This window comes from Salmo salar, chromosome 22 (genome assembly GCF_965601325.2).
Source record: "Salmo salar chromosome 22, fSalSal1, whole genome shotgun sequence".
NCBI lineage: Eukaryota > Metazoa > Chordata > Actinopteri > Salmoniformes > Salmonidae > Salmo > Salmo salar.
Window position 1 is genome coordinate 24,251,719 of NC_138312.1, and position 27,830 is coordinate 24,279,548.

A 27,830-nucleotide genomic window follows, 5' to 3' on the forward strand; every position below is an offset into this window, starting at 1 on the left:
TTGCAAACAATATAATTTTTAAAATAATAATTGAGTTAATAAAGCCACACAAACATGGTATCTTTTTTTGCTTTCTTGAGCAAGGCACCTCCAAAATGCAGATCTAGCCTCTTAGTAGTGTAACCGGTGTGAAATGGATAGCTAGTTAACGGGGTACGCGCTAATAGCGTTTCAATCGGTGACGTCACTCACTATGAGACCTTGAAGTAGCCGTGGCTTTTGTGGAGCGATAAGTAACGATACTTCGTAGGGTGTCAGTTGTTGATGTGTGCAGTGAGTCTCTGGGGCGAGGAGAGGGACGGAAGCAAAACTGTTACACTTCTGAATTCGAAAGTGTTGAACTACGTCCGTTTTAGCTCGCTCATTAATGTCTTAATCGAAATTACAGATTGCCTCTTATCCGCTCATTGTTCCCTCATGCCAGTTTGTACATCTCAATTGTCAGTAGAAACCACTTTTTTTTTAAAGCAATTCAGCCATATAAGCTAAAATGAGGCTGAATGAACTGTTTCGCTGCCAGACAAGGCTTCGCTGGTAGCCAGGTGTAGCAGTGGTAAGTATTCACTCCATGGTGCTGAAAAGAAATCTCTGCTGTTGGGACAGCGTTATATAGGCCCTAATAGTTTGTGGGCACCGTTATAGTGCAATTAATGTGTTGTTGTGTAGTGGCTTTGCTGGCATGCATCAAAATAATGTATTTGAGTTAGCCCCGCCAAGATTTACACGCTAAAATCACCACTGCTTCGAAGGCATGCATAGGCCAAATTGAGTTCTGTACCGCATCACCGTGAGCCTCTCAAATGTTTAACAATGTGGAGGGCTCAGTATAGCTCCGCATTGACATGATTGGTTGATGGTAGGTGAGGGCGGGAGGTCCTGGATAAACACAAACTCACTTCCTTGACAACTTCCTTCAACAGCTCTGCGCTGCTCCGTGACGCTCAAGAAGTATGAATGCCCTGACTTGTGCAGAGGCCTTATTACCGTAAACGCTGAACGACCAATGCAGACATTGTATTGATTGACCGACCGCAGTGCCTTTACCCACAACTCTTGTAACAATGCGGTATCTGCAGTATCTGGTTGATGGTAAGTGGATGCGGTATGTCCTGTATAAACACACACTCTTTCTTGACTACTTCCTTCACAACAGCTTTGCTCTGCGAAGCGCGTATGAATGCCCTGACTTCTGCAGAGGCCTCCTCTCAGTAAATGCTGTACAGCCAATGCAGATGTCGGAATGACCATAAATCGCATTTTAGTCTATGTGGGGTCGCCAGAAACCCTAACATACAGTTTTCAGGGTTACAGTATTTTCAACCTAACTTCCGTTTCAGTGGTGGAAAAAGTACTCGATTGTCATAATTGAGTATTAAGTAAAGATACCTTAATAGAACATGACTCAAGTACAAGTGAAAGTCATCCAGTAAAATACTACTTGAGTAAAAGTCAAATAGTATCTGCTTTAAATGTACTTAAGTACCCCTCAGAGGTGGAATAAGTACTCAGTTGTCATACTTGAGAAAGAGTAAAAGCTAATCAAATTCCTTATATTAAGCAAACCAGATGGCAGGATTCTCTTCTTCTTCTTCTTATTTACAGGCAGCCAGGGGCACACTGCAACACTCAGCCATAATTTACAAAAGCAGTATTTGTGTTTAGTGAGTCTGACAGATCAGAGGCAGTAGGGATGACAACGCGTTGATTGGACCATAATGCTGTCCTGCCTGAGCATTCGAAATGTAAAGAATACATTTGGGTGTCGGGGGGAAAATGTATGGGAGTATAAAGTACATACTTTAATTACAAATGTACTGGAGTAAAAGTCAAAGTTGTCAAAAAATATCAATTGTAAAGTACAGATGCCCCGCAAAACTACTTAAACATACTTTGAAGTACTACTTATCTTTGCTTTACGCCACTGTTTCATTTCCCCAAAAAAATGGATGTGGGAACTTTGCTCAGGCATCTTTTTATGCCTGCTACGTTAGGTTATCAAAGGGTAGGGCTAAGGAAAATAGATCCACTCCTGCACTCTATACTCCTCTGTAAACTGGTCATCTCTGTATACTTGTTGCAATGGTTGATGCTTATTTATAAAACCCTTAGAACTCAATTCCCCCTATCTGAGATACCTACTGCAGCCCTCATCCTCCACATCCAACACCAGTTAAGTCAGTCACATTCTGTCAAAGGTCCCAGGTCACTCCTCTTTTCAGTTCGCTGCAGCTAGCGACTGGGACGAGCTGCAAAAAACACTCAAACTGGACAGTTTTTCCATATCTTCATTCAAAGACTCAATTATCGACACTCTTACTGACAGTTGTGGCTGCTTCGCGTGATGTATTGTTGTCTCTACCTTCTTGCCCTTTGTGCTGTTGTCTGTGCCCAATAACGTTTGTACCATGTTTTGTGCTGCTACCATGTTGCTACCATGTAGTTGTCATGTTGTGTTCTCATGTTGCTGCCATGCTATGTTGTCTTAGGTCTCTCTTTATGTAGTGTTGTGATGTGTGTTATGTCCTATATTTTTATTTTTTTCCCAGTCCCCTGAAGGAGGCTTTTTGCCTTTTGGTAGGCCATCATTATAAATAAGAATTTGTTCTTAATAGATAGTCATTAATATTCATGAATTACGTTGGAGGATTGGTTTAGCCTTCTTGGGTTTGTGGATGCGCAGCATAGCTGTCTAAGGTTGTGGTAAGGACAGAACAACGTGGCAACCCCCGCTTCAGCTTAATTATGAAATAAATAAAAGCCTCACCAGTTAGCTACCAATCTATTTTAATTTCACTCTCTGAACATTCATAAAACGAGTTCACTAATTGCTATTTTGACCTTTCCACAAACTGTAGTTTTTAATGAGCAAATTGACCCAGATGTATCAAAGAATTACGAAATCCAAGATGAGTTGGCTAGTAGTGGCTGCCTGACCAGTGAGCTCACTAACTACTTTCAGTCATTTAGCCATCCTCCTAAATGCGGTGGTCAGTGGATAAACTAACTATGATGTGAACATATTTAGGTGTAAACGAACGAGTAGCCAGCTATTGTTGCCCATGGTGGAATCATATCTAACCAACTGGCTCCTGAAGCCAATGTGAGATGTCTGTGCCCATTAACTCAGAATCTAGACTGGGCCTCCAGTAACCTGGAGCGTGAGGTAACAAGCTCTGCTGGTCGGCTACTGCATAGCAACCTAGCACTGTTCATTTATTATGATCAAGTTTGATCTCCACGGTGAATTATTTCAAAATTCGCAACAAATCGAGACTTGAATTAAAGCTGCAATATGTAACTTTTGGACGACCTGACCAAATGTATATACAAAGATATGTCAGTCATTGAAATCAAGTCTAAGAAGTGGAAGATCTGTTCTATGTGCGCTATGTATATGCTTCCCGTTCGTAAGTTTCGTATTTTGTCTTTTTCTTTCGGTTTTATACACCAGCTGAAAATACAATATTTTTGGTTATGAGAAGTATATTTCACAGCGGTTTAGATGCTACAACGATGCTCTACACCAGGGTTTCCCAAACTCGGTACTGGGACCCCGGGTGCACGTTTTGGTTTTTGCCCTAGCACTACACAGCCGAATAAAAATAATCAAAACTTGATAATGAGTTGGTTATTTGAATCCGCTGCTTAGTGTTCGGGCAAAACCCAAAACGTGCACCCCTTGAGGACGTAGGATGCATTCCAAACACTTAAAAGACACACCCTATCCCCTCGGCCATCAAATTAAGTGGACACTTCTGATGACGTCTGACGAGTATACTCTTGCAGGGCGAGGGAGGTAGGAATGATTTTTAAATGGAACGTCCATGGTTGGAAATTCGTCACTTGTTCATCCCGCAATGATTGTGTTTTCAGCCACCGGTAGCTTGTGGATGCTTTATATTAACTAGAAGTAGACATGAGGGGGCGACGAAGACAGACTGTGGTCCATCATGGGTTAGTTATAAAACATATTTTGGTGCATCTTTAAATAGTGATCCATTCTGACTACTATATTTGTCGTGACACAGGACCACGTGCTGACATAGACCAATCACGGGTCGACAGGCTCGGGCAGGATGAAAATCATGATCCTTTGCTTGTTACGGCCACTTTTACCAAAACCTTAGCATTGCTAGTTGAGCTGTTTTATAAGACAGGGCTGCTAACTCTCACGCATTTCACCCGCTTCTCACGGTTCACCTCATATCTCACGCATTGAAAACTACTGCCTTTATTTGACTAATTAGCGCGTTAACTTTTGAACTGTGCTCCCAAGTCATTTTGATATCAGCATCTGCAATTGAACATCACGAGCGGAACCCATATTATTGTTCTGGCTTGCCTCAGCACTGAACCGCGGCACACTGAAGCATATGATTGGTCTAGTTATGTGAGGGATCAAGGGGATTGGATGTGGGTTTTTTTAAGAAACGCCCGTCAAGATTAGAGTGGAGAGAACGTTCTCTGCTGGTTTTAGAAAACTGTAAAAAGAGCAACATGGTAGCGCTGTTTTGATAGCATCTTTTAAAGTCAATTTAATCCACACCAGTGGCGATTTTAGCATGTACATCTTGGTGGGACAAAGCCCCCCCCCCCCAAAAAAACCGGGGACGCATGCCAGCAAAGCCTCAACACTCAACAATACATTAATTGCACTATAACGGTGACAAACGGTGCCCGCAAACTATTAGGGCCTACATAAACCTGTCCCAACAGCAGATATTTATTTTCTGCACCATGGAGCACTATTATGCACCATTATGTCATAATGGCCGATGAGCACCGATACATTTTGTCTATAAATTTCTCTTCATATGACAAGGATTGAAAAGGATTTGCCAGTAGATTGTCGACATGATTCATGATTATGACCGCTTGTCTAGCTAAGATTTTGGAAGTATGATGTTGACATGATCAGTCCAATCAAAGCTATGGTACATATAAAATGAAGTCAAATCATGTTATCTGTGGCCAATGACCTTGAGCCTTCTTGGATGGGCCCTTTTTTATTATTTGTTTTACCTGAGCTAGGCTGAAACACCTGCGTTTTGTATGCAGCTCTATTGACACCTGCGTTTTGTATGTTTGTATGCAGCTCTATTAACTAAATTATAATTTTTGTACATTGTTTGCAAACTGATGTGACACTATTAATGCCAAAATAAAGTACGGGGAAAAAAACATTGTCAGCAAGAACAGTACTGTTATTCCCTAAATGTATTTTATTATTTCCCTAAATGTATTTTTGTAGCCATTCATGGACAGTTTTGAATAAGGCATACAAATAAGCATTGGATATTAAATGCTGCAGGAATCAAATATAATTTTTGACATTTTAGTATTGTGCAACGGTAGGCAGAGATGGTAGAGGGACTCACAATTGTTTATATATATAGAGTAAGCTGATGGCAAGGATATTCAACTAGTAGGCATAAACCACCTGACTATTGATATTCATTCTATTTTTCTATTTTTTTTTTTATATGTTTTTGTTATACGAGAACATTTTCAAACACCCAGCACTTGGGAAACATACAGTACCAGTCAACAGTTGAGCCACACCTACTCATTCAAGGGTTTTTCTTTATTTTTACTATTTTCTACATTGTAGAATAACAGTGAAGACAAACTATGAAATAACACATGGAATCATGTAGTAACCAAAAAACAAATCAAAATATTTTAGATTGTTCAAAGTAGCCACCCTTTGCCTTGATGAAAGCTTTGCACAGTCTTACACTCACACACTAAAATGTATTCAATATTTTTTCCCCTCATGAATCTACACACAATACCACATAATGACAAAGCAAAAACAGGTTTTTAGAAATGTTAGTTTTTTATAGTTGATAAATTTGCTATCACATTTACATAAGTATTCAGACCCTTTACTCAGTGCTTTGTTGAAGCACCATTGTCAGCAATTACAGCCTCGAGTCTTCTTGGGTAAGACGCTACAAGCTTGGCACACCTATATTTGCGGAGTTTCTACTATTCTTCTCTGCAGATCCTCTCAAGCTCTGTCAGGTTGAATGGGGAGTATCGCTCCACAGCTATTTTCAGGTCTCTCCAGAGATGTTCGATCTGGTTTAAGTCAGGGCTCTGGCAGGGCCACTCAAGGACATTCAGACTTGTCCTGAAGCCACTCCTGCGTTGTCTTGGCTGTGCTCAGGGTCGTTGTCCTGTTGGAAGGCGAACCTTCGCCCCATTCTGAGTTCCTGAACGCGCTGGAGCAGGCTTTTATCAAGTATCTCTGTCTCTCTTTCTGTCTCTGTTTCGTCTTTGCCTCTATCCTGACTAGTCTCCCAGTCCCTGCCGCGAAAAAACATCCCCACAGCATGATGCTGATCTCTGGAGCTCTTTCAGAGTGACCATCGGGTTCTTGGTCACCTCCCTGATCCAAGGCCTTTCTCCCCTGATTGCTCAGTTTGGCTGGGCGGCCAGCTCTAGTCTTGGTGGTTCCAAACTTCTTCCATTTAAGAATGACGAAGGCCACTGTGTTCTTGGCAACCTGCTGCAGAAATGTTTCTGTACCCTTCCCCAGATCTTTGCCTCGACACAATCCTGTCTCAGAGCTCTATGGACTTCTTTTGACGTCATGGCTTGGTTTTTGCTCTGACATACACTGTCAACTGTGGGACCTTTTATATAGACAGGTGTGTGCCTTTCCAAATCATGTCCAATCAGTTGAATTTACCACAGGTCGACTCCCAAGTTGTAGAAATAGCTCAATGGAAACAGGATACACTTGAGCTCAATTTTGAGTCTCATAGCAAAGGGTCTGAATACTTATGTAAATAATTTCTGTTTTTATTTGTAATAAATTTGTAAACATTTCTAAAAACCTGTTTTCACTTTGTCATTATGGGATATTGTGTGTAGATTGCAGATTTTTTTAAAATCAATTTTAGAATAAGGCTGTAATGTAACAAAATACGGAAAAATTCAAGGGGTCTGAACACTTTCCGAAGGTACTGTATATGAACCCTGTTTTGCTGATGCTATGTATTGGCCATTGAGAGGCTCTGAAGCCACCGGTTGGCCATATTGGCACTCCCAAGTAGGAGCAGTCCTCCATAAGAATGAATGGAATTCTACAGTATTTCAATTCAATGATTTCCAACAACATGTGAAAAGAGTCATGGGGAGTGAATACTTTCTGAAGGCACTGTATTTTAATGAAATGTCAAAGAAATTACATGTATTTACTTGTAGTGGGAACTGTAACATTAGTAATCTCCCAAAATGTTACGTTTTAATGTTTTTATTTGTATATTTAGCTCACATAATATAATGTAGTAAAAGTATGCATTAAGGTCTGCAATAGACTCAATGAATGCATTTCTATAGCTTACAAAATATATTTTTTTTTACAATGGTGAGGGAGTGGCACGGTGGCTTCAACACAGTGCCCCTTATCAGTCATCGTGTGTATGTATTAATGCATACTGGCCGTATTGTTGCTACGGTGTATCGAGGGACAAACCGTAATATTGCAGTTTTTCTTAATTTTTTCAAGCTATGGACTATGAGGCACATACGTTCCCTTTGCGTAGGAGAAGGGTGCAACTGCAGCCTGCAGTTCGGTCATTCCTGCATGTGGGCATTCCTGCATCTGCAGGAACCCCTCTTTATACTTCTATTGGTCCATTTTTAAAGCTATGACTCCATACAGAAATGGTTTCTTGAGATCGGTGTGGAAGAACTTGACTGGCCTGCACAGAGCTCTGACCTCAACCCCTTTGAACATATTTGGGATGAATTGGAATGCCGACTGTGATCCAGGCCTAATCACCCAACATCATTGCCCGACCTTACTAATGCTCTTGTGGCTGACTAGAAGCAAGTCCATGCATCAATGTTCTAACATCTGGTGGACAACCTTCCCAGAAGAGTGGAGACTGTTATAGCATCAAAGAAGGGACTAACTCCATATTAATGCCCATGATTTTGGAATGAGATGTTTGACGAGCTGGTGTCCACATACTTTTGGTCATGTAGTGTATTTTAGCGCAGTAAACGTGATAATTAACTACAATTGCCATGATCCAGTGTACGGCTACTTGTCCGGTCAGTTTCTTTTATGCCTGCTACTCGAGACAGAAGAATGCACGATCAAGAGGGGATACAGAGAGAACACTTTCTTTGAGGTATCTACCTGAAAACATAATTTAAGTGATTGATAGTTGGAATTCAGCAGTCATAAAAGTATGCCTTATTTACTTTGAAGAACTACTAAAAATGCGATTTTTTTTTTAATTTTATTTATTTATAATTTTTTTTTTGTAGGAAGGCATAGGCAGCAGTGCTAAATAGATGAGCTGTATACCTGGAATTAAATAATAAAGTCATCAAATAATAAAAATGTAATATACACAGCTGAAATCTTTTATTAAAACGGCAATCAGCAGTTGAAACAAAACAAAGCTCCTCCTCACCCGTTGTTGTTGTAAGAAGCCTAGGGATGGGACAGGAGACATGTAACCTCTCTCAAATGCATAGACAAAGCTATGGATGCAAGACTGACCATCCATGATATCAAAATGATAGTTTAACCATGTTTTTAGTCTATATAATGTTTGTTTACGTATACTTTGTTTACAAGGTTGGCGTAAAACAAGCTTATATTTTGGGTTCTGATGGGGTACGACAGTTAAACTAAGCTCATGAGGCATATTTAAGTTATATTCTTCAAGAATCAATGGGTACATATAATTTATTTATAAGTCCCAAAATGGACGTAGCAACTGCTGATTGCTCCTTTAAAATAATGTGAATAACTGATGGTTAATAAGTGATACGCAGTCATGGGCAGTCATGACCATCATGGGACTTGTATTGTTTTTACATCATTCAACCCACATAATGCATAGTGCATTTAATGTAAAAAAAATATATATATATAAAATCGAAATTGAAAATCATGATTATTTTTTTCTTAGTTGAACCGAAACCGAACGGACCTCAAAAAGCACTAATCGCTCAGCCATATAATTGGTGCATGTCTTGTGTCTATAAATATGGGTGTGGTACACTTCTGGTGAAATTACCTGACAAAGATCCTCGCAGGATCTAAATGTTGTTTGTTTATTAATAAAGGTACATGGTGGAGCCTACAGTATGAGTGTGCGGGCTCTATTTCTTTTATACCAACTTCTTTCGGGCCCTGCACCGAGGATGTGCGTTTGATCACATTTGACTACCTACAACGAGCTAGCTCAGGTTACTTGAGATTTGAGCAAAAAGGATGTGACTTGATCAAAGAGAACTTGTGTGGAGGAACCAAGGGTGTTTTTTCATCTTCTGTTCAGATGATATTCCCCCTACATTGTAACTGATTTCAAATGGTGCTAGAAATAGAAGAGACTCTAAACACCAAAAGAAAACAGTCAGCCTTGGCAAGAGGGGTCATGATGTGAGGCGGTGAGGTGTGATCCTGGGGTTGCTGTCAGTCACTGGGGAGGTGTGTTGTGCTGGCGCTGCGATTCCAAGAATAACATATTCCAGTGTGACATTTACATAATTGTTACATAATTGGACACGGAATAGAATGTTTTTATTGTCATGCGATAGTCAACAAATAATGTTAACCCCCACCAGTACCACCTAGCCAAATGTGTGCGAAACTATGAGACTGCCGTAAGCCTACTGTATGCATTCATCCATCCTGCTTTAAATGGTGTCCTCCTTACACCAAGAACACTGATTTCAAATGGTGCTAGATATGTTATTGATACTCTAAAACACCGTCTGAAACCAGTTTCCAGGGGAAGTTATGGTCAGGGCTGTGTCTGAATCTCCATTGGCCTCCCAAGGCATCCAGCCCTGTAGAAGTTTCAGAATAAAAATGGTTACTATCAAATGTTGATAAACAGTGGGTGCTGTCTGTTCCTTGCTTTCAGTACTTATTGAACAGTATCAGCCACAGTTGCATAGGTTTCAAATACATCACAGCATGATGCCAATCATAAAGGCTAATAAGTGCATATGTGGATAGTGCATAGACAAACGTTTCAGTTACTGCACATCTACCACTCCAGTGTTAATGCTAATTTGTAATTATTTTGCCACTATGGCCTATTTATTGCTTTACCTCCCTAATCTTACTACATTTGCACACACTGTATATATTTTTCTATTGTGTTATTGACTGTACGTTTGTTTATCCCATGTGTTACTGTTGTTTTTGTCGCACTGCTTTGCTTTATCTTGGCCAGGTCGCAGTTGTAAATGAGAACTTGTTCTCAACTGGCCTACCTGGTTAAATAAAGGTGAAATAAATTTAACAAAGTCAACCATCATCAGGGTCATCAACGTATCACTTTTGGCATATTTTAGCTTTTCTCGTCTCTCCTTTTTGGATTTGTCAATTATTACAAGTACTGTCATGTATGAACAGGTTTTGATTTAAGACCTTTTTTATTCCTTTGCAGGATGGGTACCAAAGCTAAAGTGCACATGTACCATCATGGATACCTTACAAGGAGGAAGATGCCCAGTGTGACCAATTGCATGCTCTGGTGTAAGAAACCCTACGGGAAGATCAACTGAATACACATACAGTTGAAGTCGGAAGTTTACATACACCTTAGCCAAATACATTTAAACTCAGTTTTTCACAATTCCTGACATTTAATCCTAGTAAAAATTCCCTGTCTTAGGTCAGTTAGGATCACCACTTTTATTTTAAGAATGTGAAATGTCAGAATAACAGAGTGATTTATTTTAGCTTTTATTATTTCATCACATTCCCAGTGGGTCAGAAGTTTACGTATACTCAATTAGTATTTGGTAGCATTGCCTTAAACAATTTTAACTTGGGTCAAACGTTTCGGGTAGCCTTCCACAAGCTTCCCACAATAAGTTGGGTGAATTTTGACCCATTCCTCCTGACAGAGCTGGTGTAACTGAGTCAGATTTGTAGGCCTCCTTGCTCGCACACGCTTTTTCAGTTCTGCCCACAAATTTTCTATATGATTGAGGTCAGGGCTTTTTGATGGTCACTCCAATACCTTGACTTTGTTCTACTTAAGCCATTTATTCCACAACTTTGGAAGAATGCTTGGGGTCATTGTCCATTTGGAAGGCCCATTTGCGACCAAACTTTAACTTCCTGACTGATGTCTTGAGATGTTGCTTCAATATATCCACATAATTTTCCTACCTCATGATGCCATCTATTTTGTGAAGTGCACCAGTCCCTCCTGCAGCAAAGCACCCCCACAACATGATGCTGCCACCCCTGTGCTTCACAGTTGAGATGGTGTTCTTCGGCTTGCAAGCCTCCCCTTTTTCCTCCAAATGATGGTCATTATGGCCAAACAGTTCTATTTTGTTTAATCAGACCAGAGGACATTTCTCCAGAAAGTACGATCTTTGTCCCCATATGCAGTTGCAAACCATAGTCTGGCTTTTTTATGGCAGTTTTGGAGCAGTGGCTTCTTCCTTGCTGAGCGGTCTTTCAGGTTATGTCGATATAGGACTAGTTTTACTGTGGATATAGATACTTTTTACCTGTATCCAGCATCTTCACAGGATCCTTTGCTGTTCTGGGATTAATTTGCACTTTTTGCACCAAAGTACGTTCATCTCTAGGAGACAGAACGCGTCTCCTTCCTGAGCGGTATAACGGCTGCGTGGTCCCATGGTGTTTATACTTGCGTACTATTGTTTGTACAGATGAACATGGTACCTTCAGGCGTTTGGAAATTGCTCCCAAGGATGAACCAGACTTGTGGAGGTCTACAATTTTTTTTCCCTGAGATCTTTGCTGATTTCTTTTGATTGCTTTCCCATGATGTAAAGCAAAGAGGCACTGAGTTTGAAGGAAGGCCTTGAAATACATCCACAGGTACACCTCCAATTGACTCAAATGATGTCAGTTAGCCTATCAGAAGCTTCTAAAGCCATGACATCATTTTCTGGAATTTTACAAGCTGTTTAAAGGCACAGTCAACTTAATGTATGTAAACTTCTGACCCACTGGAATTGTGATATAGTGAATGATAAGTGAAATGATCTGTAAACAATTGTTGGAAAAATTACTTGTCATGCACAAAGTAGATGTCCTAACCGACTTGCCAAAACTATAGTTTGTTAACAAGAAATTTGTGGAGGGGTTGAATAATGAGTTTTAATGACTCCAACCTAAGTGTATGTAAACTTCTGACTTCAACTGTATAATGATATTCTACTAACTGTAAATGAATTAATGTAGACATAGATATGATGACTCGACTCTTTAGCCAATCAAACTGTAAAGGCTTCGTGCAGTTAACTAAATCTCAGAGGTTCATTGCTTGGAATCATGTGTAGAGAGAACTTAGTCTGTTGGGAAGGCTGAATTTGATTTCCACTTTGTTGCATGAGAGACCATTTGATTACCTTGCACAGATGCCTGTTGTCAAGTAGAGAACAGCAGGCCCATCTCTCCTCTTAATAACATTCTGGAATGCACCCATCCCTTCTGGCCATCATGGGGTGTCAGCACTGCAAGAGACAACATAAAAGAGATGTCATCTTCACTGTTTGAGTGAATATGTTTCAAGGAATGAGTTCCTATGTTGGTTAATAGATTCATGCAGAGTTGGATAGAGAAAGAGTATGTTAACTTCTATGGGCTATGTGGGACGCTAGCCACCTGCGGGACACAGCCAGTGAAATATCAGGGCGGCAAATTCAAAATGTCAAAATTCAACTTTCTCAAACATAACTATTTTACACCATTTTAAAGATGCACTTCTCCTTGATATAACCACATTGTCTGATTTTCAAAAAGGCTTTACAGCGAAAGCAAAACATTAGATTATGTTAGGAGAGTACATAGACAAAAATAATCACACAGCCATTTTTCCAAGCAAGGACATGTGTCAATAAAATCCAAAACACAGCTAAATGAAGCACTAACCTTTGACGATCTTCATCAGATGACACTCCTAGGACATTGTTACACAATACATGTATGTTTTGTTCGATAAAGTTCATATTTATATCCAAAAACAGCATTTTACATTGGCGCGTGATGTTCAGAAAATGTATTCCCACCAAAACCTCTGGTGAATGTGCACATCAATTTACAAAAATACTCATCATAAACGTTGACAAAATATATAACAATTATTTAAATAATTATAGACTACTCCTGGATGCAACCGTAAAATTGCGATAATATTCCAACCGGACAATGGCATATTCATTCAAGAAGAAAAAGAAGGAATGGCGCCCTCGCGGGATCGCGCATATCCAATCCCTTTGTCCACAGGCAGTCCATTGATTGACTGAGCTCCTATTATCTGCCCAGTGACAGGAGAATGCTGAAAGAACTTTCTGAAGGCTGTTGACAGCCAATGGAAGCCTTAGGAAGTGCAACGTGACCCCACAGAAACTGTAGTTTCGATAGAGAATCAAAAGAACTACAATTCTCAGACTTTCCACTTCCTGGTTGGATTTTTCTCAGGTTTTTGTCTGCCATATGAGTTCTGTTATACTCACAGACACCATTCAAACAGTTTTTAGAAACTTCAGCGTTTTCTATCCAAATCTACTAATAATATGCATATTATTGTTTCTGGGCCAGAGTAGTAACCAGTTTAATTTGGGTACGTCTTTCATCCGGCCGTGAAAATACTGCCCCCTACACCCCAACAGGTTTTAAGCAGAACTAGGGACACAATATCTTGGTTACAATATGTCTTTCTCAATCAACATTGGATAGGCTACATTATAAAAGATCTCACGACTCTCCCATACAACAACAAAAACGATGCTTGTCACTGATTGGGTTTAGATCTTCCACTTCCAATGAGGAGTTCTCACAAGACATGGGGTGTCAAACAAATATTGCCCCATGGGGTGCATTCGGTCTTCAACAAGGTCTGGAGGGCCGCACTGAAATGTGTTATATTTCCTTGCTGTCAAAATTTGAAAGAATCCATCGTTTTTTAAATTTTCAATGCTCCCTGATTGTCTAGCTTTCATTTAGGTGATTATTAGGGACCTGGACACAGTCAAGAAACTTCTACAGTTTTGTATTGGTTTTAAGCATTTTGAAGTATATTAAGTTTTGTTTTTCTTACTATTTTGGGGGGGGGGTGTTTACTCAAACCACCTGTGGGCCGGATTGGAGCCGGGGGCCATATGTTTGACACACCTGCCCTAGACTAATAGGGGACAAATGCATCCACTTAGCCTGTGTTACAGTTGCTGCATGATGAAGTATTCCATCCCATTACTACTGCTGCCAATGTTGAGTCACCAAGCGAGCAAGGTTAACAACTCTCTGATCTGGAGCCATGATATACAGGGCTCTATGATGCTGCTTTAAGAGGGAAGCTCTTCCAGGAAGCATAGCCTGGATCCTTCCCCTGACTGGCTGACAGGGCTTGGAGAGAGACAGAGAGAGCGAGAGCAGGGAGAAAGAGACGAAAGAAAAAGGCACATAACCAGCTGGTCGCTCTGCTGGCACAGAGGAGGAGAGGGATCAATCCGTCAAGGCCTCCAAGAGCCACACTGCAACTTACTTCCTGGCAGGAAAAGTACGCCACTCACCCTTGCTCTCACTGCAGGAAAAGTGGGTAGGAAGGGAGGGTGCAGCTGGTTGGCACCATGGATGAACCTAGGCCAGAGTAAAAAAGTGATGTCTAGCTTCCCATGGCTCTCCTTGGTCTCCTGCGGATTTCCTGAAAATCAACACATGCCTTGTATCCTCCCCTGAGCCTCCCTCTGTCCATTCGACAAGCATACAGTCTTTTGGCCCATTAAGGGTTTCACTGCAGGTGTCAGAGTATTACAGAGGAGAAATGATCTGGAATAAGAAGAAAACAGGAATATCTCTCACTGCAGGAATATTAATTCCAAAGTATAACATCTGGCTGCCACATAATCAGCATCCTGCCGGCATCCACACTCTTCCCTGAAAGAAGACAGCATCTCAAATGACAATGCAGTAGAGCACAAATTATGAATACAAACATATAAAAAAAATGGAGAGCAAGGTAAACAGGCTTTAAAGTTCTTCCTTATTGAAAATAAAATTACCCTGGCTGTTGCCCTACCGATGTAAAAAAACGAATATAACTAATTCCAAAATATCCTCTTCTGTCTCCCTCTCACAATTTCCCATCTCTCACCCGTCTTGCCATATTCTCCACTACAATGACCGTTACATTAACAGATTGGTTGTGTTCTTTTTTTCACAACGTTTAGTTTGACAGTCAGCCTCACTCACAACCAGAAGCTCTTAAGACTAGTGTGTAAGCTCACGGTCTCTCCAATGAATTTATTCAGCGGTTCCAGGAATTCCCCCGTATACCTAAACGCATTGAATGCAGCTTCTTGAACTAGTCAGGCTGGCAGCCTCACCACTATACCGTCATCTAGTTTTAGGGCCACCGCGACCTCCTCTTTCTTCCCTCTCCCTGTTTTTTATTTATTTTTTATCTTCTCTTTCCTCCCTGCTTCAACATTGTCAAACGTGAATTGGGTCTCTTTCCCTCTTTTGTTTTTCTCGCTCTCTATCTTTCTGTACTGTTCGCAGTTGCTCTGTTTTCTGCTTCAGAGCTAAGTTCGCTTTTGCTTACCAAGTCACCGTACTGTCTACTGCTTTTAAAGGTGCATCGTTCACTTTTAAACCAAAACAGGGAGGCCGTTGTGTGGCCCTTTTTTTTTTTAGGCTGTCAAGTGTGTCAGTTGGTATTGCAACGCCTATATGATACATATATTTTTGTAGAGCCATGTATACTTTAAGGCATACTGGCATAACATGGTGGAGGGGGGGGGGGGGGGGTAGGTGACAAAGCATTGACAGATTATCCTCTGATAGATTAGAGGTCCTAATTTAGCTGGCATGCAATGAGATAATGGAGGTACAATAACATTCAAAACTGTTAAAGTTAATCGTATGAAGAATTATAATTTATCCCCATGTTTTGTATGTTATATCTTGTAGAATTGTAAGAGGAAGGGGCACATTGACTTATATGGTAGATGGCAGAAACAGCCACTCTGTGATGAAGGAGATGGCGCAGCAAAGCTTTTTTGACTACCTCACTGAGGTGCAGTGAGGCAGAGGAAAAACATAAGGTTTGAGGCATGAAGTGTTGAGGGTATATTGCATTCCTCATCGCCCTGAGAACCTCCCCAGGGACTCTGAAAGAAAAAGCAACAAATTGAGTCTGAGAGATGAGCTACATTAGTGGACAACCTGATCAGGCTGCTGATAAGCGTGACATTGTGTTTGGCTGGCAGGAGGGTGGGGTTAGCGGTGGGGCTATTGACGGAAGAGTTGGCTTACATCCTGTTCCACCTCTTGCTCTGCCTGTAGTGAAATATAAGCTGCACGTCACATGATCTGAGAGTGGAAGACAAATGATCTGCAGGTTTTTCTGTTTCGTACAAATACTTTGGTCAGTAGTCCATGAGTTCACTAGGCTTCACATGAAGCAATTTACTGCTGTATATGCAGATAATTACTCTAATGGAGTTTTGCATCTCAGTGACGTATTGGAAATAAATGGTATTATTAACAGGGACGATAACAAAGCGACGCAAATAAAAATAATATTTGCGCAATAGGTTTTTTCCCCTCAGCAGCACTTTAAGTGCAGAGCTGATAATGATGCCTGTGAACGAACACCGCTTCTTCCAACTTGTCTATTTATACATCATCATCCAGCAGGCAGTGGGGTTTAATTTTAGCACTGTCATCTCTCAGCAGTATTCCACCTTCCAAACTCTCATCTCCATGTAGGAGGGATAAGGCTCCATTGTAAAGACAAGTGCCAGGGTCTCTTTTTTTTCTCTAAATTTAATTTACATGTGATTCAGTTCCTGCAGTAAACGACAACATTTAGTATGGATGTTTTCCTGCCATTGCTACGGATTGACAGATGCAGAGTATTGGCAGACAGAGATGGCACCTGCTTTTGCAAAATTAAATTAAATTGCACATTTACATTTTTGTTTCATAGTTCTCAACAAAAACATTGTGAAATACTGCAGCTTTTTAAAATTAAGAAAAGTTGTTCTTAAACACGTCTGTCTGCTTCTGTTTGTTTGGCTGGAACAGCAGAAAAACTGCTGTTGATGTCACAGATTTTCCTTGTCTCTGAAAGTGGGCCAGATCATTAACTGGTCAGTAGAGGGTGGGTATGGTCAACGTTTGAATTGTTTATGAAACGGCTGTTTTTATATCAAAATGTATAGAAACATAAAATAATCGAGTCAGTCTACAGCATCTTGCAAGCTTTTAATGCACAATTGCTGAATGCTTCTTTCTGTTCAGACTATAACATGGGAAGTTATTTTAATGCACCTTTCTTTTTTGACATACTAGATTTATGGTGTGAAGCATACTGACAGACTTTTTTTTTTTTTTTGTGACTGGACAGATCTACTTGGTGGGGACGATCAGTGATGGTCCTGTACTATGAATCATTTTCACCTGTGGAGTTTCATGACCTGCCCCCCGAGGTGAAGCAGTGGGATGGACCGAGACATCGATAATTAGGGTCATTAGCCAGGGCTGGGAAGCTTCCCACTGGACACAGATGTCAGTTCATCATCTAGTTTTGATTTACATTTGATTGAGTTGTCAGCTAACATGAATTCAACATGAAATTAACAAAAAATGTCACAAGGTCATTGGATTTAGGTTAAAAGTTGAGAGAAAAAAATACTAAATTCCATTTACGTTGATGACTTTTTTTCAAATTCAATCAGTTTTCCATGTTGATTCAACGTCGTCATATAAAATGTTGGGGTTGAAATGACATGGAAACAATATTGATTCAACCAGTTTTTGCCCAGTGGGTTGTGGTTTGACTGTCAACAATAAGTGTCATCACAAACAGGTTTGTCGAGGACCTATTGTGAAAAAGGCTTTCTCTGGCAGGTGTAGATTTAATTATGTTCCCACTAGAAACGAGGCAAGCCTGCTAACTGACTTAACGTGTACATCCCGTCATGCCAATACAGAATAGGAGAAATCCTGTCGCTTCTCTTATTTTTCACATTTATAAAACTGAGCTCATTTAGGCCCCTTCAGTTGATTATTCTGTCTGTAAATTATTGTAATATGGTGCAAAAATATCTACTTAATATGAAGCCTATATACTGGAGATGATAAAGCAATGCCACGAATGGAGAAAAGTCAAGTCATGTGAATATGCCCAACAGCGCCCCTACACTCCTGGGAAGTATCCTACATGGTGTTTTGGTTTGTTTACATCTAGGTATATCAAGTGCGCACTGTCATGCAATCACAACACCACATATGTCAGTATGGCCTTCATTCACATAACAGTCATAAGATTCATATTAATATAAGTAAGTAGCACGCATAGTCCTTTTATAAACGCGAACTTATTATAAACATGACTATAGTCTACAGTAACTTCATTTAATCAGTAACAACTTGTTTGTAAACAACTACTTTTTTTGTTATTTTTCTGTCTCGTTTTTATTATTGGGCTCTGTTGTGTTTGATGTTTTATACCGCCATGAGGAAATAAGTAGTGACCATGCCAATATTAAGTGCAAGTGCGTAACATCCTCCTCGCTCCTATTTACGCACATCCATCTCTTGCGCAGCATCCTATTCCCAATCCCCGCTTCACGCTCCATCTCGTCGCCAACAGTTTTAGCCTGCCTAACATTCCTCTATCCAAAACAAATAGCATGAAGCCGATTACTTAATATAGGCTATGTTTCTGAGGGTTTCCAGTATCTGCGGCGTAGGCTACAATTCCCACCGGATTCCATTGCATTTGTCACAATAGCACTCGCTCTGACGCAGACAAATGTAACTATTTACCTGTCGCTCATAATTGAGAATGGTAATTGTATTCGATTAGTTTACTACCTCCACTATATGTATCGTTTACTAAATTGGCATTTTCATATTTATTTGAAAGTGAAGAGCATTTTAAGAGGACCATATCCACAATCACTATATTATAGGCTATATCAGATTTGTTTATAGATGTTTGTGATAACACATTGTATTAGTTAAATGTGTCGTTACAACATCGTTTGCATTAGGCTACTGAAATTGGCAACACGTTTCTGTAATTCCTAGAATAAAATTATGATTTAGCCTGATAGCTTACCTCAACGTATGTCTTCTTTCCTCCCTTGGCGACCCTTTCGGTTAGATCATGTTTTCAATAACTGGATAGCACCTGTTTCCATGAAGCACCCCTCACATTATTACAGTATCCCCATCGATTTTTCCATAGCGCAACACGAGAAGCCCGCCCCTGACACTCCCCCTTCTGCTGGTTGGCCAGGCCTTGGTGAATTATTTTGCCTACGTCGGAATCACATGTGGTTGACGCATGTTTACAAACATTGGATGAGATCACATGGTGATGGGACCCAGTTTACCGTAAACCATTCGACATTAAGCATAAATTAGTGCTCGTCTGCTTGTAGGCCTAAAAACCGAAATGAGTTACCTCTGGTTCTTTCGGACATTCCTATGGGGAAAGTTGATGGCGTTTTGGGATAAACACCGAAAATAAAGTATAAGGGTAACAAAGGCTTAGGAGATCTTATACGTTTTGTTCTATGAAATAATATCAGTCAGTCAACATTACCTGTATGAATTATTAAGCCTTTATGTGCTTGTTTTGATTAAACAAATGCTTCAAAAAAAGTTAGCTGATTTAAGATTATCTCATAGAACTAAAAACGTCTAAGATCTCCTAAGCATGTGTTTACAATAGACCGTATTTTCGGTGTTCATCAAAAAACCGTCAGAAACCTCATTAATTGACCAACTAGCCATGCAGGACTTAGTGCCTACAAAAATACTGCATTACTATAGCTCGCCAGACTGTAGTCCTAAAAAAACGGAAATGAAACCTCTGGTTCGTTCCGCCATTACTAAGGCATTGTGAATGCAGAAAATAAGGTATGAGGTTAAGAGATCTTATACATTTTGTTCTATATTATTATTATTATTATTATTATTATTATTATTATTATAACAGTCAGTTAAAACATGACCTGTATGAATTTTGAAGCCATTATGTGCTTATTTTGATTACGTAAATGCTTCAAAATTCACAAAAAGTGATGTTAGCCGATGAATATTATCTCAGAGAACAAAACGTATAGATCTACAAAGCCTGTGTTTACAACAGACCTTCTTTTCCGGATTTATCCAAAAACCCTACAAAATCCCATTAATTTCCGTTAGTGCCTACAAAAAGACGGCATTACTATTGCTCTCTATACTAGTAGTTGTAAAGTATTATATAATCCCTTCGGCCTCAAAATAAACATTCACATGGCTATACTATTGCCTTTAACATGTTTATAATAGGTCTATGGGATTCTATAAGCTTATAGTAGGATGGTATAAGGTACAAAAGCATTTTTCAGATATTAAAATGTATTACATAAGTATTACACAATGTCTAATGTTCTTGGAGAAAGTGGTACTTGATGTTCTGTTCCCTCCTGTTTTGGTATGCGGCAGCGGGAGAAAAATTTGTGCCAGCCAGGGAGTTCGATTTAGCTCGCCCGGGTTTCCCCATAGAGAGGAGCTTACCCAGAGTTAAAACGGATTGTATTCGTTTTGAAACCGAGCTGCCTTCCGGGAATGAGCCGGATGCCCCTTTGAATGCCGACGGCGAAGTCGGCGGGGGAAAAAAGTGTATGTCAAGCATATGGAGTAATGAGTTTGGATTCAGTATTTTCACGTGCAAAAGTGTAAAAACGCATAAGCTGCCTTTCCAAGGAAAACTACTTTGAAAATGTTAACGTGTTTTATATTTCTCAAAGATTCGTCATGCTGTTTTGTTGTCATTAAGGCCTGGTGATTCTCGATTTGAGTCGGGTGCTCCTCCCTCACCGCTTTTGCCTCGTAATGTGCCGTTTTTAGCCCAGTTCACCCCGGTTCAGTCTAATCCAACTCCCTTAGTGTCCCTGAACTGTTATTGTAATTCCTTCTTCAATACAGCAGAGGGCAATATAATACAGAGGAGACACTGGCCTACACAAGTTGCCATTACTTTGCTGCGTAGTTTGATTTGAACAGCCATACGAAGTAACAGGCCCCATATCTCATTTTCTGATCGAAGGGTTTTGTCTAGCTTTGTGTGTTCTTTGCATCTCTATCCCTGTGCATTTTTACAACAAATGAAAATCAAAACACATTCATAATTTGATAAAAAATCATTGCTGACTTTTTGGTGGTATGATTACTGGCATGTCATGACCTTCAGTTAACTTTTTTCCATTACACAGATTTGTGGAATGAGAAAGTACTTGTCTGAGACTATCATATGTGCAATATATCAGTGGTTGTAGGAGGAGGCGTGTTGATGAAATAGGATTGAAAGTGTATGTCAAAGGAATGTGTTACATTTCTAGCAGCGTCTATATCATATTTTACATGCTGTTGACTGTAATGACTGAGAGCCTGGGTTATCCTGAGAGAGGGGCTCACCCTAATGCAGAGTCTCCCAAACTCAGTCCTCGGGACCCCAAGGGGTGCATGTTTTAGTTTTTTTACCCAACACTACACAGCTCATTCAAATGATCAAAGCTTGATTAGATGATTATTTGAATCAGTGCTAGGGCAAAAACCAAAATGTGCACAACAGTTTGGGAAACCCTGCCCTAATGGAAGGGGAGAGGGTGGTCCCGCCACCCTGAGTCAGAGTGGGGTAAGAAGGGAGGGTCTACAGGGTTTTCCTCTTGTGTATTTTGAGAATTGGGGATGGTTAGAAAAACATTTTTCCCATTTGCTCCTTACCATATAGTATTTTATGCATGAGTCTCTGAGAAATGGATAAAAAATATTGTCTCTTACCCAGTACCCCTAAAATGAACTTCATGGTCAGCAGAAATGGGTGTACTGGGATAGACCTGATTTGGTTGTAGGAGTCTGCTTTGTCTGCTCCTCTCTCCATGTCTGCACTTGTGGCCCAGGAGATTGAACAGTCATGGTTCTACACCATTGATATCAATTAAGCAGATCAGTGCCGCAATTTCTACTTCCCATTATTTGCTGTTTCTAGCTAAACAGTTACACTACTGGCTTTATAATCAGAGATTATTTTCAACTCCTTATTTTGATTGGTTAAAGTTAGTACAAGGGCTCTAACTAATGATGGAGACAAATTTTGATTTATAGCTTGCCCTATAGAGATCCATAAATACATTTTGGTAAATCATGTAATATTCTGATAATGCATGTCTGTACTGCACCTACAGTTGAAGTCGGAAGTTTATGTACACCTTAGCCAAATGCGTTTAAACTCAGTTTTTCACAATTCCTGACACGTCTGGCCCTTCCTTGGACACTGTGCTAACTAACCTCCAAACGAGCTTCAATGCCATACAACACTCCTTACGTGGCCTCCAACTGCTCTTAAACGCTAGTAAAACCAAATGCATGCTTTTCAACCGTTCGCTGCCCGCACCCGCCCTCCCGACTAGCATCGCCACCCTGGACGGTTCTGACCTAGAATATGTGGACAACTATAAATACCTAGGTGTCTGGCTAGACTGTAAACTCTCCTTCCAGACTCATATTAAACATATCCAATCCAAAATCAAATCTAGAATCGGCTTTCTATTTCGCAGCAAAGCCCCCTTCACTCACGCCGCCAAACCTACCCTACTGAAACTGACTATCCTACCGATCCTCGACTTCAGCGACGTCATCTACAAAATAGCTTCCAACACTCTATTCAGCAAACTGGATGCAGTCTATCACAGTGCCATCCATTTTGTTACCAAATCACCTTACACCACCCACCACTGCGACCTGTATGCTCTAGTCGGCTGGCCCTCGCTACATATTCGTCGCCAGACCCACTGGCTCCAGGTCATCTATAAGTCTATGCTAGGTAAAGCTCCGCCTTATCTCAGTTCACTGGTCACGATAACAGCACACGTAGCACACGTTCCAGCAGGTATATCTCACTGATCATCCCCAAAGCCAACACCTCATTTGGCCGCCTTTCCTTCCAGTTCTCTGCTGCCAGTGACTGGAACGAATTACAAAAATTGAGACTTTTATTTCCCTCACTAACTTTAAACATCAGCTAACCGATTGCAGCAGTTGTAAATAGCCCACCCAATCTACCTACCTCATCCCCATACTGTTTTGATTTACTTCTCTGCTCTTTTGCACACCAGTATCTCTACTTGCACATCATCATCTGCTCATTTATCACTCCAGTGTTAATCTGCTAAATTGTAATTATTCGCTACTATGGCCTATTTATTGCCTACCTCCTCATGCCTTTTTCACACACTGTATATAGGCTTTCTTTTTTCTACTGTGTCATTGACTTGTTTATTGTTATTGGCTTGTTTATTCCATGTGTAACTCTGTCTGCTTTGCTTGATCTTGGCCAGGTCGCAGTTGTAAATGAGAACTTGTTCTCAACTAGCCTACCTGATTAAATAAAGGTGAAAAAAATAAAAAAAATAATCCTAGTATAAATTCCCTCTTAGGTCAGTTAGGATCACAACTTTATTTTAAGAATGTGAAATGTCAGAATAATAGCAGAGAGAATTATTTTATTTAAGTATTTATTTCTTTCATCACATTCACAGTGGGTCAGAAGTTAACATACACTCAATTAGTATTTGGTAGCATTGCTTTTTTAAATTGTTTAACTTGGGTCAAATGTTTCGGGTAGCCTTCCACAAGCTTCCCACAATAAGTTGGGAGAATTTTAGCCCATTCCTCCTGACAGAGCTGGTGTAACTGAGTCAGGTTTGTAGGCCTCCTTGCTTGCACACGCTTTTTCAGTTCTGCCCACAAATTTGCTATAGGATTGAGGTCAGGGCTTAATGATGGCCACTCCAATACCTTGACTTTGTTGTCCTTAAGCCATTTTGCCACAACTTTGGAAGTATGCTTGGGGTCATTGTCCATTTGTAAGACCCATTTGCATCCAAACTTTAACTTCCTGACTGATGTCTTGATGTTGCTTCAATATATCCACATAATTGTCTTTCCTCATGATGCCATCTATTTTGTGCAGTGCACCAGTCCCTCCTGCAACATGATGCTGCCATCCCTGTGCTTCACGGTTGGGATGGTGTTCTTCGGCTTGCAAGCCTCCCCCTTTTGTCCTCCAAACATAACAATGGTCATTATGGCCAAACAGTTCTATTTTTGTTTCATCAGACCAGAGGACATTTCTCCAAAAAGTACTCTTTGTCCTCATGTGCAGTTGCAAACCGTAGTCTGGCTTTTTTATGGCGGTTTTGGAGCAGTGGCTTCTTCTTTGCTGAGCGGCCTTTCAGGTTACGTCGATATAGGACTCTTATTACTGTGGATATAGATACTTTTGTACCTGTTTCCTCCAGCATCTTCACAAGGTCCTTTGCTGTTGTTCTGGGATTGATTTGCACTTTTCGCACCAAAGTACGTTCATCTCTAGGAGACAGAATGCGTCTCCTTCCTGAGCAGTATGATGGCTGCGTGGTCCCATGGTGTTTATACTTGCGTACTATTGTTTGTACAGATGAACGTGGTACCTTCAGGCGTTTGGAAATTGCTCCCAAGGATGAACCAGACTTGTGGAGGTCTACAATTTTGTTTCTGAGGTCTTTGCTGATTTCTTTGCTGATTTTCCCATAATGTCAAGCAAAGAGGCACTGAGTTTGAAGGTAGGTCTTGAAATACATCCACAGGTACACCTCCAATTGGCTCAAATGATGTCAATTAGCCTATGAGGAGCTTCTAAAGCCATGACATTTTCTAGAATTTTCCAAGCTGTTTAAAGGCACAGTCAATTTAGTGTATGTAAACTTCTGACCCACTGGAATTGTGATTAAGTGAAATAATCTGTCTGTAAACAATTGTTGGAAGAATTACTTGTCATGCACAAAGTAGATGTCCTAACCGACTTGCCAAAACTATAGTTTGTTAACAAGAAATTTGTGTAGTGGTTGGAAAAACAAGTTTTAATGACGCCAACCTAAGTGTATGTAAACTTCCGACTTCAACTGTACTTAATGGTGGGGTACAACAAGATACCTTTTTCTATCTGTATGAGCTACCCAATAGGCCTACACTAATTGTTGCATCTGAAATAGAAAATTATCCATGATATGAATTTGAAGTAATCAGTTTGAGCTGTAAAAAAACAAATGGGATGGGATTAGACCCACAATACACCGCTCTCTAATGAAACATAGTTTGATGAATTAGATTTAGTTAGACCACTCTCTGATTTTCCTTTGAGATTAGTTGACTTCCTAGATAGTGGTACATTACCAAACTCAGACTAATCACTTTACGGAAAAGTTCAAACAACATAGAATGGCAAAGCTTTTGTTTACGCAGTATAGATTTATGCAATACCACATGGTATGTATGACATGAGGGACATTCCAGGTGTTGTTTGACTTTTAACTATATTTACAGTCAGGTTCAATATTATTGGCACCCTTGATAAACATTTGCAAAAAATACATTATAAAATAAATCATACAAAACTACTGAGTTTTGTTGTATGCAACAAAATAAAGGAAATTATCTTATTTTATCCTAATGCAATTTCTCAAATGTTTTTTGCTGTTTTAAAGAAGTAATACTTTTTTCTTAATTATTCGCATCCCTGTTTTCAATATCTTACAATACCTCACCTTGCAAGGATAACAGCACTTAGCCGTTTTCTCAAATGTTTTATGAGATTGGAGATCTTAGACCATTCCTCCATACAGAATATTTCCAGATCCTTGATATCCTTCGTCTACTCTTATGGACTGTCATCTTTAATTCAAATAACAGGTTTTCAATGGGGTTCAAGTCTGGAGACTGAGATGGCCATTGAACATATTAGATTTTGTGGTCAATTTATAATTCCTTTTTTGTGTATTTTGATTTTTTAATTTTTTTTACTTTTACCACATTTTCGTGGTATCCAATTGGTCATTAAAATCTTGTCTCATCGCTGCAACTCCCGTACAGGCCCGGTAGAGGCGAAGGTCGAAAGCCGTGTGTCATCCGAAACACAACCCAACCAAGCCGCACTGCTTCTTGACACAATGCTCACTTAACCCGGAAGCCAGCCGCACCAATGTGTTGGAGGAAACACCGTACACCTGGCAACTGTGTCAGCGTGCACTGCGCCCGGCCCACCACAGGAGTTGCTAGTGCGCGATGGGACAAGGACAACCCTGTCGGCCAAACCCTCCCTTAACCCGGATGACACTGGGCAAACTGTGCGCCGTCCCATGGATCTCCTGGTCGCGGCCGGCTGCGAAAGAGCCTAGACTCAAACCCAGAATCTCTAGTGGCACAGCTAACACTGCGATGCAGTGCATTAGACTGCTGTGCCACTCGGGAGGCCCCTTCTTTGTGTATTTTGATGTGTGCTTGTGGTTGTCTTGCTGGAAGATCCACTTGCGGCCAAGTTTAAGCCTCCTAGCAGAGGCTACCAGGTTTTTGGCTGAAATATCCTGGTACTTGGTAAAGTTCATGATGCCGTTGACGTTAACAAGTTCCCCAGGACCAGTGGAAGCAAAATAGCCCAATAACATCAAAGACCCACCACTATATTTTACAGTAGGTATGAGGTACTTTTTTATATGCTTCAGTTTATTTGAAACCCACCACTGGTGTTTGTGGCTAAAGAGCTCTATTTTCATGTCATCTGATCATGTCACTGTCTGGAGTTTGCTGAACGGCTTTGGCACTCGGATTGGAACTGGTGCTATGGTCAGATGACATTTAATAAAATAGAGCTCTTTGGCCAAGCACACCAGTGATGGGTTTCACGTCGAAATGAGAATGCATAAGGGCAGAATACTTCCTATGACTTCTGTACAGTACACATTGTGCAGGGGTTGCTCTGCATACACCTCCCTGGTGATTTAAACATTAACACCCATAGTTGTTCCCTGGGCCATAAGGATCTACTTGTAAGTACTTTTATAGTACAGATGTAGGATCTTAATTTAAACCAGTTTGCTACAGCAGGAAAATAATCCTGCAGCAACAGGACATGTGGATTATAATTAATGGCCATTTTTGTAGGGTCCCGTGTGGCTCAGTTGGTAGAGCATGGTGTTTGCAACACCAGGGTTGTGGGTTCGATTCCCACAGGGGACCAGTACGGAGAAAAAAAATTATGCATTCACTACTGTAAGTCGCTCTGGATAAGAGCCTCTGCTAAATGACTACAATGTAAAAATGGATGAAACATTTTTTGTAAGGGAAATTGTCTGTAATTTCCACTTTGAAATTTCAAACTTCAGAAGCCTTTTAAACCTCAAATATACTACAAGTTCGAAAGTTCTCCTGCAATAGGGTGATCAAATGTAAAATCCTACACCTGTACGAGGGCAGGCCCACTAACTCTCATGCTATCCCTGTACTACAGATGCTCGTCAGTTCCCCATAGAATAGGGTAGATCTATTTCTGTATGGACTCTGCAGCAACAATTAACACATGTCATCTCTATGGCCATGAACAAACATTTGTGGCTGTCATATGATCATGATATCTAGAATGGTCTTGCTAGAAATATACATGATTAGCATACACTGTCAGATAATTCAATGTCCAAAATAATGTAATCTGTGGGTAAGTTCATCAGGCAATGCTAGTTAATACTGTAAACTGTATGTTGTTGAGAAAAAAAATGTATAGCCTTTGATACCTTTTTGATTACATATTAACCATTTGGTTTTAAAGATTTTTAAAAAAGAGGCCCAAAACAGCTGTAGGTATCATAAGAACCTCATTGGAATAATGCCTTCACTGTTCCTCATATGGGGTCTATAAAGAGATGGAAGTTTGTGTGTGCCATGCTGTGTGGCATGGTCAGAAAGACAAAGAAACAGTAGC

The 27,830-nt window shown here is 40.3% G+C and overlaps 1 long non-coding RNA gene across 1 annotated transcript; it reads left to right on the forward strand.

Moving 5' to 3' along the window:
* The first annotated feature begins 215 nt into the window (after positions 1-215).
* LOC123729692 (uncharacterized) lies at positions 216-19,098 on the forward strand. Its single transcript, XR_006761384.2, has 2 exons — positions 216-1,089; positions 17,388-19,098. It is a non-coding gene; the product is annotated as an uncharacterized LOC123729692 (long non-coding RNA).
* The last annotated feature ends 8,732 nt before the right edge of the window (positions 19,099-27,830 follow it).